Raw genomic sequence first — 15,867 nt, forward strand, 5'->3', positions numbered from 1 at the left:
TTTATGGGTGAGAAGTGGGGAGGAAGAGGAGAGAGAGAGAGAGAGAGAGAGAGAGAGAGAGAGAGAGAGAGAGAGAGAGAGAGAGAGAGAGAGAGAGAGAGAGAGAGAGAGAGAGAGAGAGAGAGAGAGAGAGAGAGAGAGAGAGAGAGAGAGAGAGAGAGAGAGAGAGAGAGATGCTTGCTAGTGTTTCACCTCACAAGGGACTGAAATAATTAAACTCAGTCAAAGCTGTAAGGGAGAGTGGGCTTAGTTGAGCCATTTTTACATTCAGAATCACTCCATCAAGGGAAATGTAGTATTCTTTCTAACAAACATAGCTTGTCCAAAGCAAGTGGTTGAGTGGCACAACGGGAAAGGGTAAATTAAGCCGCCTACACATTTCTGTACTGAATTAAATATTTCCACTACCTTTTTAAATGTCTTCTTTATTTCCAAAACACAATTCAACACAATCACAATCCTCTAATTTTAAGCAAATTTGAATACAGATTTAACACCTAACACACACTTTATACGTAACGTTTTCTTTAAACTGACGTCTGTGCCCAGTGGGAAGGGACCCTCAATTTACCCCTTTGGCTCAATTTACCCCTTTAGCACAATTGAACCCTTTTGCACAATTTACCCCACTCTCCCCTACTAATATGAGGGATTGTCACTCCCATTTATCCTAATCTGATTTACTAATCTATCTACTAGAGAGAAATCTAATTTATTCTAATCTGATATACTAATCTATTCACTAGAGCGAAATCTCATTTATCCTAATCTGATTACTAATCTATTCACACGAGGGAAAGCTAATCTGTTCTAATCTGATTTACTAATATATCCACTAGAGGGAAACCTCACTTATCCCTTATCTGATTTACTAATCTGCCCACTAGAGGTAAACCTAATTTATCCTAATATGATTTACTAATCTATCCACTAGAGGGAAACCTAATTTACCCTGATCTGATTTACTAATCTATCCACTAGAGGGAAACCTAATTTATCCTGATCTGATTTATTAATCTATCCACTAGAGGGAAACCTAATTTACCCTGATCTGATTTACTAATCTATCCACTAGAGGGAAACCTAATTTACCCTCATCTGATTTACTAATCTATCCACTAGAGGGAAACCTAATTTATTCTGATCTGATTTACTAATCTATCCATGAGAGGGAAACCTAATTTATTCTGATCTGATTTACTAATCTATCCACTAGAGGGAAACCTAATTTACCCTCATCTGATTTACTAATCTATCCACTAGAGGGAAACCTAATTTATTCTGATCTGATTTACTAATCTATCCACTAGAGGGAAACCTAATTTACCCTCATCTGATTTACTAATCTATCCATGAGAGGGAAACCTAATTTATCCTGATCTGATTTATTAATCTATCCACTAGAGGGAAACCTAATTTACCCTGATCTGATTTACTAATCTATCCACTAGAGGGAAACCTAATTTATTCTGATCTGATTTACTAATCTATCCATGAGAGGAAAACCTAATTTATTCTGATCTGATTTACTAATCTATCCACTAGAGGGAAACCTAATTTACCCTGATCTGATTTACTAATCTATCCACCAAAGGGAAACCTAATTTACCCTGATCTGATTTACTAATCTATCCACTAGAGGGAAACCTAATTTACCCTGATCTGATTTACTAATCTATCCACTAGAGGGAAACCTAATTTATTCTGATCTGATTTACTAATCTATCCATGAGAGGGAAACCTAATTTATTCTGATCTGATTTACTAATCTATCCATGAGAGGGAAACCTAATTTATTCTGATCTGATTTATTAATCTATCCACTAGAGGGAAACCTAATTTACCCTGATCTGATTTACTAATCTATCCACTAGAGGGAAACCTAATTTACCCAGATCTGATTTACTAATCTATCCACTAGAGGGAAACCTAATTTACCCTGATCTGATTTACTAATATATCCACTAGAGGGAAACCTAATTTATTCTGATCTGATTTACTAATCTGTCCACCAAAGGAAACCTAATTTATTCTGATCTGATTTATTAATCTATCCACTAGAGGGAAACCTAATTTATTCTGATCTGATTTACTAATCTGTCCACCAAAGGGAAACCTAATTTATTCTGATCTGATTTACTAATCTGTCCACCAAAGGGAAACCTAATTTATTCTGATCTGATTTATTAATCTATCCACTAGAGGGAGACCTAATTTATTCTGATCTGATTTACTAATCTATCCACCAAAGGGAAACCTAATTTATCCTGATCTGATTTACTAATCTATCCATGAGAGGGAAACCTAATTTACCCTGATCTGATTTACTAATCTATCCACTAGAGGAAACCTAATTTATTCTGATCTGATTTACTAATCTATCCACCAAAGGGAAACCTAATTTATCCTGATCTGATTTACTAATCTATCCACTAGAGGGAAACCTAATTTATCCTGATCTGATTTACTAATCTATCCATGAGAGGAAAACCTAATTTATCCTGATCTGATTTACTAATCTATCCACTAGAGGGAAACCTAATTTGCCCTGATCTGATTTACTAATCTATCCATGAGAGGAAAACCTAATTTATCCTGATCTGATTTACTAATCTATCCACTAGAGGGAGACCTAATTTATCCTGATCTGATTTACTAATCTATCCATGAGAGGAAAACCGAATTTATCCTGATCTGATTTACTAATCTATCCACTAGAGGGAAACCTAATTTATCCTGATCTGATTTACTAATCTATCCATGAGAGGAAAACCTAATTTATCCTGATCTGATTTACTAATCTATCCACTAGAGGGAAACCTAATTTACCCTCATCTGATTTACTAATCTATCCACTAGAGGGAAACCTAATTTATTCTGATCTGATTTACTAATCTATCCATGAGAGGGAAACCTAATTTATTCTGATCTGATTTACTAATCTATCCATGAGAGGGAAACCTAATTTATCCTGATCTGATTTACTAATCTATCCACTAGAGGGAAACCTAATTTACCCTGATCTGATTTACTAATCTATCCATGAGAGGGAAACCTAATTTATCCTGATCTGATTTACTAATCTATCCATGAGAGGGAAACCTAATTTATCCTGATCTGATTTACTAATCTATCCACTAGAGGGAAACCTAATTTACCCTGATCTGATTTACTAATCTATCCACTAGAGGGAAACCTAATTTACCCTGATCTGATTTACTAATCTATCCACTAGAGGGAAACCTAATTTATTCTGATCTGATTTACTAATCTATCCATGAGAGGGAAACCTAATTTACCCTGATCTGATTTACTAATCTATCCACTAGAGGGAAACCTAATTTACCCTGATCTGATTTACTAATCTATCCACCAAAGGGAAACCTAATTTACCCTGATCTGATTTACTAATCTATCCACTAGAGGGAAACCTAATTTACCCTGATCTGATTTACTAATCTATCCACTAGAGGGAAACCTAATTTATTCTGATCTGATTTACTAATCTATCCATGAGAGGGAAACCTAATTTATTCTGATCTGATTTACTAATCTATCCATGAGAGGGAAACCTAATTTATCCTGATCTGATTTATTAATCTATCCACTAGAGGGAAACCTAATTTACCCTGATCTGATTTACTAATCTATCCACTAGAGGGAAACCTAATTTACCCTGATCTGATTTACTAATCTATCCACTAGAGGGAAACCTAATTTATTCTGATCTGATTTACTAATATATCCACTAGAGGGAAACCTAATTTATTCTGATCTGATTTACTAATCTGTCCACCAAAGGGAAACCTAATTTATTCTGATCTGATTTATTAATCTATCCACTAGAGGGAAACCTAATTTATTCTGATCTGATTTACTAATCTGTCCACCAAAGGGAAACCTAATTTATTCTGATCTGATTTACTAATCTGTCCACCAAAGGGAAACCTAATTTATTCTGATCTGATTTATTAATCTATCCACTAGAGGGAGACCTAATTTATTCTGATCTGATTTACTAATCTATCCACCAAAGGGAAACCTAATTTATCCTGATCTGATTTACTAATCTATCCATGAGAGGGAAACCTAATTTACCCTGATCTGATTTACTAATCTATCCACTAGAGGAAACCTAATTTATTCTGATCTGATTTACTAATCTATCCACCAAAGGGAAACCTAATTTATCCTGATCTGATTTACTAATCTATCCACTAGAGGGAAACCTAATTTATCCTGATCTGATTTACTAATCTATCCATGAGAGGAAAACCTAATTTATCCTGATCTGATTTACTAATCTATCCACTAGAGGGAAACCTAATTTGCCCTGATCTGATTTACTAATCTATCCATGAGAGGAAAACCTAATTTATCCTGATCTGATTTACTAATCTATCCACTAGAGGGAGACCTAATTTATCCTGATCTGATTTACTAATCTATCCATGAGAGGAAAACCTAATTTATCCTGATCTGATTTACTAATCTATCCACTAGAGGGACACCTAATTTACCCTGATCTGATTCACTAATCTATCCATGAGAGGGAAACCTAATTTATTCTGATCTGATTTACTAATCTATCCACTAGAGGGAAACCTAATTTACCCTCATCTGATTTACTAATCTATCCACTAGAGGGAAACCTAATTTATTCTGATCTGATTTACTAATCTATCCATGAGAGGGAAACCTAATTTATTCTGATCTGATTTACTAATCTATCCACTAGAGGGAAACCTAATTTATTCTGATCTTATTTACTAATCTATCCACTAGAGGGAAACCTAATTTATTCTGATCTGATTTACTAATCTATCTACTAGAGGGAAACCTAATTTATTCTGATCTGATTTACTAATCTATCCACTAGAGGGAAACCTAATTTATTCTGATCTGATTTACTAATCTATCTACTAGAGGGAAACCTAATTTACTCTGATCTGATTTACTAATCTATCTACTAGAGGGAAACCTAATTTATTCTGATCTGATTTACTAATCTATCCACTAGAGGGAAACCTAATTTATTCTGATCTGATTTACTAATCTATCCATGAGAGGGAAACCTAATTTATTCTGATCTGATTTACTAATCTATCCACTAGAGGGAAACCTAATTTACCCTGATCTGATTTACTAATCTATCCACTAGAGGGAAACCTAATTTATTCTGATCTGATTTACTAATCTATCCACTAGAGGGAAACCTAATTTACCCTGATCTGATTTACTAATCTATCCACTAGAGGGAGACCTAATTTATTCTGATCTGATTTACTAATCTATCTACTAGAGGGAAACCTAATTTATTCTGATCTGATTTACTAATCTATCCACTAGAGGGAGACCTAATTTACCCTGATCTGATTTACTAATCTATCCACTAGAGGGAGACCTAATTTATTCTGATCTGATTTACTAATCTATCCACTAGAGGAAACCTAATTTATCCTGATCTGATTTACTAATCTATCCATGAGAGGAAAACCTAATTTATCCTGATCTGATTTACTAATCTATCCACTAGAGGGAAACCTAATTTGCCCTGATCTGATTTACTAATCTATCCATGAGAGGAAAACCTAATTTATCCTGATCTGATTTACTAATCTATCCACTAGAGGGAGACCTAATTTATCCTGATCTGATTTACTAATCTATCCATGAGAGGAAAACCTAATTTATCCTGATCTGATTTACTAATCTATCCACTAGAGGGAAACCTAATTTACCCTGATCTGATTTACTAATCTATCCATGAGAGGGAAACCTAATTTACCCTGATCTGATTTACTAATCTATCCATGAGAGGGAAACCTAATTTATTCTGATCTGATTTACTAATCTATCCACTAGAGGGAAACCTAATTTACCCTCATCTGATTTACTAATCTATCCACTAGAGGGAAACCTAATTTATTCTGATCTGATTTACTAATCTATCCATGAGAGGGAAACCTAATTTATTCTGATCTGATTTACTAATCTATCCACTAGAGGGAAACCTAATTTATTCTGATCTGATTTACTAATCTATCCATGAGAGGGAAACCTAATTTATTCTGATCTGATTTACTAATCTATCCATGAGAGGGAAACCTAATTTATTCTGATCTGATTTACTAATCTATCCATGAGAGGGAAACCTAATTTATCCTGATCTGATTTATTAATCTATCCACTAGAGGGAAACCTAATTTACCCTGATCTGATTTACTAATCTATCCACTAGAGGGAAACCTAATTTATTCTGATCTGATTTACTAATCTATCCATGAGAGGAAAACCTAATTTATTCTGATCTGATTTACTAATCTATCCACTAGAGGGAAACCTAATTTACCCTGATCTGATTTACTAATCTATCCACCAAAGGGAAACCTAATTTACCCTGATCTGATTTACTAATCTATCCACTAGAGGGAAACCTAATTTACCCTGATCTGATTTACTAATCTATCCACTAGAGGGAAACCTAATTTATTCTGATCTGATTTACTAATCTATCCATGAGAGGGAAACCTAATTTATTCTGATCTGATTTACTAATCTATCCATGAGAGGGAAACCTAATTTATCCTGATCTGATTTATTAATCTATCCACTAGAGGGAAACCTAATTTACCCTGATCTGATTTACTAATCTATCCACTAGAGGGAAACCTAATTTACCCAGATCTGATTTACTAATCTATCCACTAGAGGGAAACCTAATTTACCCTGATCTGATTTACTAATATATCCACTAGAGGGAAACCTAATTTATTCTGATCTGATTTACTAATCTGTCCACCAAAGGGAAACCTAATTTATTCTGATCTGATTTACTAATCTGTCCACCAAAGGAAACCTAATTTATTCTGATCTGATTTATTAATCTATCCACTAGAGGAGACCTAATTTATTATGATCTGATTTACTAATCTATCCACCAAAGGGAAACCTAATTTATCCTGATCTGATTTACTAATCTATCCATGAGAGGGAAACCTAATTTACCCTGATCTGATTTACTAATCTATCCACTAGAGGAAACCTAATTTATTCTGATCTGATTTACTAATCTATCCACCAAAGGGAAACCTAATTTATCCTGATCTGATTTACTAATCTATCCACTAGAGGGAGACCTAATTTATCCTGATCTGATTTACTAATCTATCCATGAGAGGAAAACCTAATTTATCCTGATCTGATTTATTAATCTATCCACTAGAGGGAAACCTAATTTGCCCTGATCTGATTTACTAATCTATCCATGAGAGGAAAACCTAATTTATCCTGATCTGATTTACTAATCTATCCACTAGAGGGAGACCTAATTTATCCTGATCTGATTTACTAATCTATCCATGAGAGGAAAACCTAATTTATCCTGATCTGATTTACTAATCTATCCACTAGAGGGACACCTAATTTACCCTGATCTGATTCACTAATCTATCCATGAGAGGGAAACCTAATTTATTCTGATCTGATTTACTAATCTATCCACTAGAGGGAAACCTAATTTACCCTCATCTGATTTACTAATCTATCCACTAGAGGGAAACCTAATTTATTCTGATCTGATTTACTAATCTATCCATGAGAGGGAAACCTAATTTATTCTGATCTGATTTACTAATCTATCCACTAGAGGGAAACCTAATTTATTCTGATCTTATTTACTAATCTATCCACTAGAGGGAAACCTAATTTATTCTGATCTGATTTACTAATCTATCTACTAGAGGGAAACCTAATTTATTCTGATCTGATTTACTAATCTATCCACTAGAGGGAAACCTAATTTATTCTGATCTGATTTATTAATCTATCCACTAGAGGGAAACCTAATTTACCCTGATCTGATTTACTAATCTATCCACTAGAGGGAAACCTAATTTATTCTGATCTGATTTACTAATCTATCCACTAGAGGGAGACCTAATTTATCCTGATCTGATTTACTAATCTATCCATGAGAGGAAAACCTAATTTATTCTGATCTGATTTACTAATCTATCCACTAGAGGGAAACCTAATTTACCCTGATCTGATTTACTAATCTATCCACTAGAGGGAGACCTAATTTATTCTGATCTGATTTACTAATCTATCCACTAGAGGGAAACCTAATTTACCCTGATCTGATTTACTAATCTATCCACTAGAGGGAGACCTAATTTATTCTGATCTGATTTACTAATCTATCTACTAGAGGGAAACCTAATTTATTCTGATCTGATTTACTAATCTATCCACTAGAGGGAGACCTAATTTACCCTGATCTGATTTACTAATCTATCCACTAGAGGGAGACCTAATTTATTCTGATCTGATTTACTAATCTATCCACTAGAGGGAAACCTAATTTATCCTGATCTGATTTACTAATCTATCCATGAGAGGAAAACCTAATTTATCCTGATCTGATTTACTAATCTATCCACTAGAGGGAGACCTAATTTATCCTGATCTGATTTACTAATCTATCCATGAGAGGAAAACCTAATTTATCCTGATCTGATTTATTAATCTATCCACTAGAGGGAAACCTAATTTGCCCTGATCTGATTTACTAATCTATCCATGAGAGGAAAACCTAATTTATCCTGATCTGATTTACTAATCTATCCACTAGAGGGAAACCTAATTTACCCTGATCTGATTTACTAATCTATCCATGAGAGGGAAACCTAATTTACCCTGATCTGATTTACTAATCTATCCATGAGAGGAAACCTAATTTATTCTGATCTGATTTACTAATCTATCCACTAGAGGGAAACCTAATTTACCCTCATCTGATTTACTAATCTATCCACTAGAGGGAAACCTAATTTATTCTGATCTGATTTACTAATCTATCCATGAGAGGAAACCTAATTTATTCTGATCTGATTTACTAATCTATCCACTAGAGGGAAACCTAATTTATTCTGATCTGATTTACTAATCTATCCATGAGAGGGAAACCTAATTTATTCTGATCTGATTTACTAATCTATCCATGAGAGGGAAACCTAATTTATTCTGATCTGATTTACTAATCTATCCATGAGAGGGAAACCTAATTTATCCTGATCTGATTTATTAATCTATCCACTAGAGGGAAACCTAATTTACCCTGATCTGATTTACTAATCTATCCACTAGAGGGAAACCTAATTTATTCTGATCTGATTTACTAATCTATCCATGAGAGGAAAACCTAATTTATTCTGATCTGATTTACTAATCTATCCACTAGAGGGAAACCTAATTTACCCTGATCTGATTTACTAATCTATCCACCAAAGGGAAACCTAATTTACCCTGATCTGATTTACTAATCTATCCACTAGAGGGAAACCTAATTTACCCTGATCTGATTTACTAATCTATCCACTAGAGGGAAACCTAATTTATTCTGATCTGATTTACTAATCTATCCATGAGAGGGAAACCTAATTTATTCTGATCTGATTTACTAATCTATCCATGAGAGGGAAACCTAATTTATTCTGATCTGATTTACTAATCTATCCACTAGAGGGAAACCTAATTTATCCTGATCTGATTTACTAATCTATCCACTAGAGGGAAACCTAATTTACCCTGATCTGATTTACTAATCTATCCACTAGAGGGAAACCTAATTTACCCTGATCTGATTTACTAATATATCCACTAGAGGGAAACCTAATTTATTCTGATCTGATTTACTAATCTGTCCACCAAAGGGAAACCTAATTTATTCTGATCTGATTTATTAATCTATCCACTAGAGGGAAACCTAATTTATTCTGATCTGATTTACTAATCTGTCCACCAAAGGGAAACCTAATTTATTCTGATCTGATTTACTAATCTGTCCACCAAAGGGAAACCTAATTTATTCTGATCTGATTTATTAATCTATCCACTAGAGGGAGACCTAATTTATTCTGATCTGATTTACTAATCTATCCACCAAAGGGAAACCTAATTTATCCTGATCTGATTTACTAATCTATCCATGAGAGGGAAACCTAATTTACCCTGATCTGATTTACTAATCTATCCACTAGAGGAAACCTAATTTATTCTGATCTGATTTACTAATCTATCCACCAAAGGGAAACCTAATTTATCCTGATCTGATTTACTAATCTATCCACTAGAGGGAAACCTAATTTATCCTGATCTGATTTACTAATCTATCCATGAGAGGAAAACCTAATTTATCCTGATCTGATTTACTAATCTATCCACTAGAGGGAAACCTAATTTACCCTGATCTGATTTACTAATCTATCCATGAGAGGGAAACCTAATTTATCCTGATCTGATTTACTAATCTATCCACTAGAGGGAAACCTAATTTATCCTGATCTGATTTACTAATCTATCCACTAGAGGGAAACCTAATTTACCCTGATCTGATTTACTAATCTATCCACTAGAGGGAAACCTAATTTACCCTGATCTGATTTACTAATCTATCCATGAGAGGGAAACCTAATTTATCCTGATCTGATTTACTAATCTATCCACTAGAGGGAAACCTAATTTACCCTGATCTGATTTACTAATCTATCCATGAGAGGGAAACCTAATTTATTCTGATCTGATTTATTAATCTATCCACTAGAGGGAAACCTAATTTACCCTGATCTGATTTACTAATCTATCCACCAAAGGGAAACCTAATTTATTCTGATCTGATTTACTAATCTATCCACCAAAGGGAAACCTAATTTATCCTGATCTGATTTACTAATCTATCCACTAGAGGGAAACCTAATTTACCCTGATCTGATTTACTAATCTATCCACTAGAGGGAAACCTAATTTATTCTGATCTTATTTACTAATCTATCCACCAAAGGGAAACCTAATTTATTCTGATCTGATTTACTAATCTATCTACTAGAGGGAAACCTAATTTATTCTGATCTGATTTACTAATCTATCCATGAGAGGGAAACCTAATTTATTCTGATCTGATTTACTAATCTATCCATGAGAGGGAAACCTAATTTATTCTGATCTGATTTACTAATCTATCCATGAGAGGGAAACCTAATTTACCCTGATCTGATTTACTAATCTGTCCACCAAAGGGAAACCTAATTTATTCTGATCTGATTTATTAATCTATCCACTAGAGGGAAACCTAATTTACCCTGATCTGATTTACTAATCTATCCACTAGAGGGAAACCTAATTTATCCTGATCTGATTTACTAATCTATCCACTAGAGGGAAACCTAATTTATCCTGATCTGATTTACTAATCTATCCACTAGAGGGAAACCTAATTTACCCTGATCTGATTTACTAATCTATCCATGAGAGGGAAACCTAATTTATCCTGATCTGATTTACTAATCTATCCACTAGAGGGAGACCTAATTTATCCTGATCTGATTTACTAATCTATCCATGAGAGAAAAACCGAATTTATCCTGATCTGATTTACTAATCTATCCACTAGAGGGAAACCTAATTTACCCTGATCTGATTTACTAATCTATCCATGAGAGGGAAACCTAATTTATTCTGATCTGATTTACTAATCTATCCACCAAAGGGAAACCTAATTTATCCTGATCTGATTTACTAATCTATCCACTAGAGGGAAACCTAATTTACCCTGATCTGATTTACTAATCTATCCATGAGAGGGAAACCTAATTTATCCTGATCTGATTTACTAATCTATCCAATAGAGGGAAACCTAATTTACCCTGATCTGATTACTAATCTATCCATGAGAGGGAAACCTAATTTATTCTGATCTGATTTACTAATCTATCCACCAAAGGGAAACCTAATTTATCCTGATCTGTTTTACTAATCTATCCACTAGAGGGAAACCTAATTTACCCTGATCTGATTTACTGATCTATCCATGAGAGGGAAACCTAATTTATCCTGATCTGATTTACTAATCTATCCACTAGAGGGAAACCTAATTTATCCTGATCTGATTTACTAATCTATCCACTAGAGGGAAACCTAATTTATCCTGATCTGATTTACTAATCTATCCACTAGAGGGAAACCTAATTTATTCTGATCTGATTTACTAATATATCCACCAAAGGGAAACCTAATTTATCCTGATCTGATTTACTAATCTATCCACTAGAGGGAAACCTAATTTACCCTGATCTGATTTACTAATCTATCCACTAGAGGGAAACCTAATTTACCCTGATCTGATTTACTAATCTATCCACTAGAGGGAAACCTAATTTATCCTGATCTGATTTACTAATCTATCCACTAGAGGGAAACCTAATTTATCCTGATCTGATTTATTAATCTATCCACTAGAGGGAAACCTAATTTACCCTGATCTGATTTATTAATCTATCCACTAGAGGGAAACCTAATTTACCCTGATCTGATTCACTAATCTATCCACCAAAGGGAAACCTAATTTATCCTGATCTGATTTACTAATCTATCCACTAGAGGGAAACCTAATTTATTCTGATCTGATTTACTAATCTATCCACCAAAGGGAAACCTAATTTATCCTGATCTGATTTACTAATCTATCCACTAGAGGGAAACCTAATTTATCCTGATCTGATTTACTAATCTATCCATGAGAGGGAAACCTAATTTATTCTGATCTGATTTACTAATCTATCCATGAGAGGGAAACCTAATTTATTCTGATCTGATTTACTAATCTATCCACTAGAGGGAAACCTAATTTATCCTGATCTGATTTACTAATCTATCCATGAGAGGGAAACCTAATTTATTCTGATCTGATTTACTAATCTATCCACTAGAGGGAAACCTAATTTATCCTGATCTGATTTACTAATCTATCCATGAGAGGGAAACCTAATTTATTCTGATCTGATTTACTAATCTATCCATGAGAGGGAAACCTAATTTATTCTGATCTGATTTACTAATCTATCCACTAGAGGGAAACCTAATTTATTCTGATCTGATTTACTAATCTATCCACTAGAGGGAAACCTAATTTATCCTGATCTGATTTACTAATCTATCCATGAGAGGAAAACCTAATTTATCCTGATCTGATTTACTAATCTATCCATGAGAGGAAAACCTAATTTATCCTGATCTGATTTACTCATCTATCCATGAGAGGAAAACCTAATTTATCCTGATCTGATTTACTAATCTATCCATGAGAGGAAAACCTCATTTATCCTGATCTGATTTACTAATCTATCCACCAAAGGGAAACCTAATTTATCCTGATGTGATTTACTAATCTATCCACTAGAGGGAAACCTAATTTATCGTGATCTGATTTACTAATCTATCCACTAGAGGGAAACCTAATTTATCCTGATCTGATTTACTAATCTATCCCTGAGAGGAAAATCTAATTTATCCTGATCTGATTTACTAATCTATCCATGAGAGGAAAACCTAATTTATCCTGATCTGATTTACTAATCTATCCATGAGAGGAAAACCTAATTTATCCTGATCTGATTTACTAATCTATCCATGAGAGGAAAACCTCATTTATCCTGATCTGATTTACTAATCTATCCATGAGAGGAAAACCTAATTTATCCTGATCTGATTTACTAATCTATCCACTAGAGGGACACCTAATTTACCCTGATCTGATTTACTAATCTATCCACTAGAGGGAGACCTAATTTATTCTGATCTGATTTACTAATCTATCCACTAGAGGGAGACCTAATTTATTCTGATCTGATTTACTAATCTATCCATGAGAGGGAACCCTAATTTATCCTGATCTGATTTACTAATCTATCCACTAGAGGGCAACCTAATTTATTCTGATCTGATTTACTAATCTATCCATGAGAGGGAACCCTAATTTATCCTGATCTGATTTACTAATCTATCCATGAGAGGGAAACCTAATTTATTCTGATCTGATTTACTAATCTATCCATGAGAGGGAAACCTAATTTATCCTGATCTGATTTACTAATCTATCCATGAGAGGGAAACCTAATTTATCCTGATCTGATTTACTAATCTATCCACTAGAGGGAAACCTAATTTACCCTGATCTGATTTACTAATCTATCCACTAGAGGGAAACCTAATTTATTCTGATCTGATTTACTAATCTATCCATGAGAGGGAAACCTAATTTACCCTGATCTGATTTACTAATCTATCCACTAGAGGGAAACCTCTCCCCAACAGACACATCTGTTAAATAATCTTATTGTGCAAAACAGTTTCTTACAATCATTAAAGATTAAAGTCACAATTTCCATCTGCTATTGACTAACCAAAAAGCATTACTATTGGTTAAATGTAGGCCTGGATTCAATCAGGTCCAGCGTTAACCAGCATAGCTGATGTTTTGTATTAATCATGGTGGTATCCACATGAATGTAGAAGTGTTTAGAAACATATACTATTCTTATTTACAGTAAAAGTGACTCCAAATTGACGCAATACATTATTTACCATTATTTTCTACTGGGCACAAAATTATCTGACACACAAAAAACAGCAAACGCATCCAACAAGTTTGTAATGTTACAAGCTTAACATAATCATTGCTTGCTAGGATGGACCAAATAATTTTGGTTCCCTAAAATGGGGGGACTATGTACAAAAAGTGGTGTAATTTCTAAAAGGTTCACCTGATATGGATGAAAATACTCTCAAATGTCAGTCTGCACTTGAACCTCATAGTCATTGTATCATTTCAAATCCAAAAGGCTGGAGTACAGAGCCAAAACAGCAAAAAATGTGTCACTGTCCCAATACATTTGAAGCTCACTATAATTGATTAGGATCCCCATTAGCTATTGAACATGCAGCAGCTACTCTTCCTGGTTTCCACATAAAATGTACAAACACATGACTGAGTAAGGACCAGTTACAGACAAGAACAACATAAGATAATATTACATGACATTAAAAGATTAATAAAATAAAAATAGAGTAATATATTGGCAAACCCCTGGTGATAATTAGTTAATTAAATATAATTAAGCCTAATTTACTGGTTACCTTCCACCTGCATCCATTGCTCCTGTAACAGGAGGCAGGTGGATCATGTTATTAATGTCACAGTCTTGGCAGCCTGTGTGGAAATGTGATACAAGGAGTGTTAACTCCTTGGTTATGTACAGTAGCTAATCAAACAAAATGTTTGGTTAATCGTGTTAAGTTCAAGTATCACCGCAGGTGACAAAAACTCAGTAGGTCTCTCAATCGCTGTCTGTGTTGTACATGGTCTTGAAATATGACCTTAGGCTTACACCTTGTTTCATTAATTTGACAAATGTGTTACCACATTCAGTATATTGTATCTATTGCACAATGCACACATACAGTGCATTAGGAAAGTATTCAGACCCCTTCACTTTTTCCACATTTTGTTACGTTACAGCCTTATACTAAAATGTATCAAATGATTTTATTTCCTCATCAATCTACACACAATATACCATAATGACAAAGCAAAAACAGGTTTTTAGAAAAAAATTGATGAAAATAAATAAATAAATAAAATACTAAAAATACCTTATTTACATAAGTATTCAGACCCTTTGCTATGAGACTTGAAATTGAGCTCAGGCCCATCCAGTTTCAATTGATCCTCCTTGAGATGTTTCTACAACTTGATTGGACCACCTGTGGTAAATTTAATTGATTCGGACATGATATGGAAAGGCACACACCTGACTATTTAATTTAAAAAAATGTTTTACCTTAATTTAATTAGGCAAGTCAGTGAAGAACACATTCTTATTTACAATGATGGCCTACCCCGGTCAAACCTGGACGACGCCGTGCCAATTGTGCGCCACCCTATGGGACTCCCAACCACGGCCGGATGTGATACAGCCTGGACTGTAATGGTCCTACAGTTCACAGTACGTGTCAGAGCAAAAACCAAGC

Source organism: Oncorhynchus keta, chromosome 1 (assembly GCF_023373465.1).
Source record: "Oncorhynchus keta strain PuntledgeMale-10-30-2019 chromosome 1, Oket_V2, whole genome shotgun sequence".
NCBI lineage: Eukaryota > Metazoa > Chordata > Actinopteri > Salmoniformes > Salmonidae > Oncorhynchus > Oncorhynchus keta.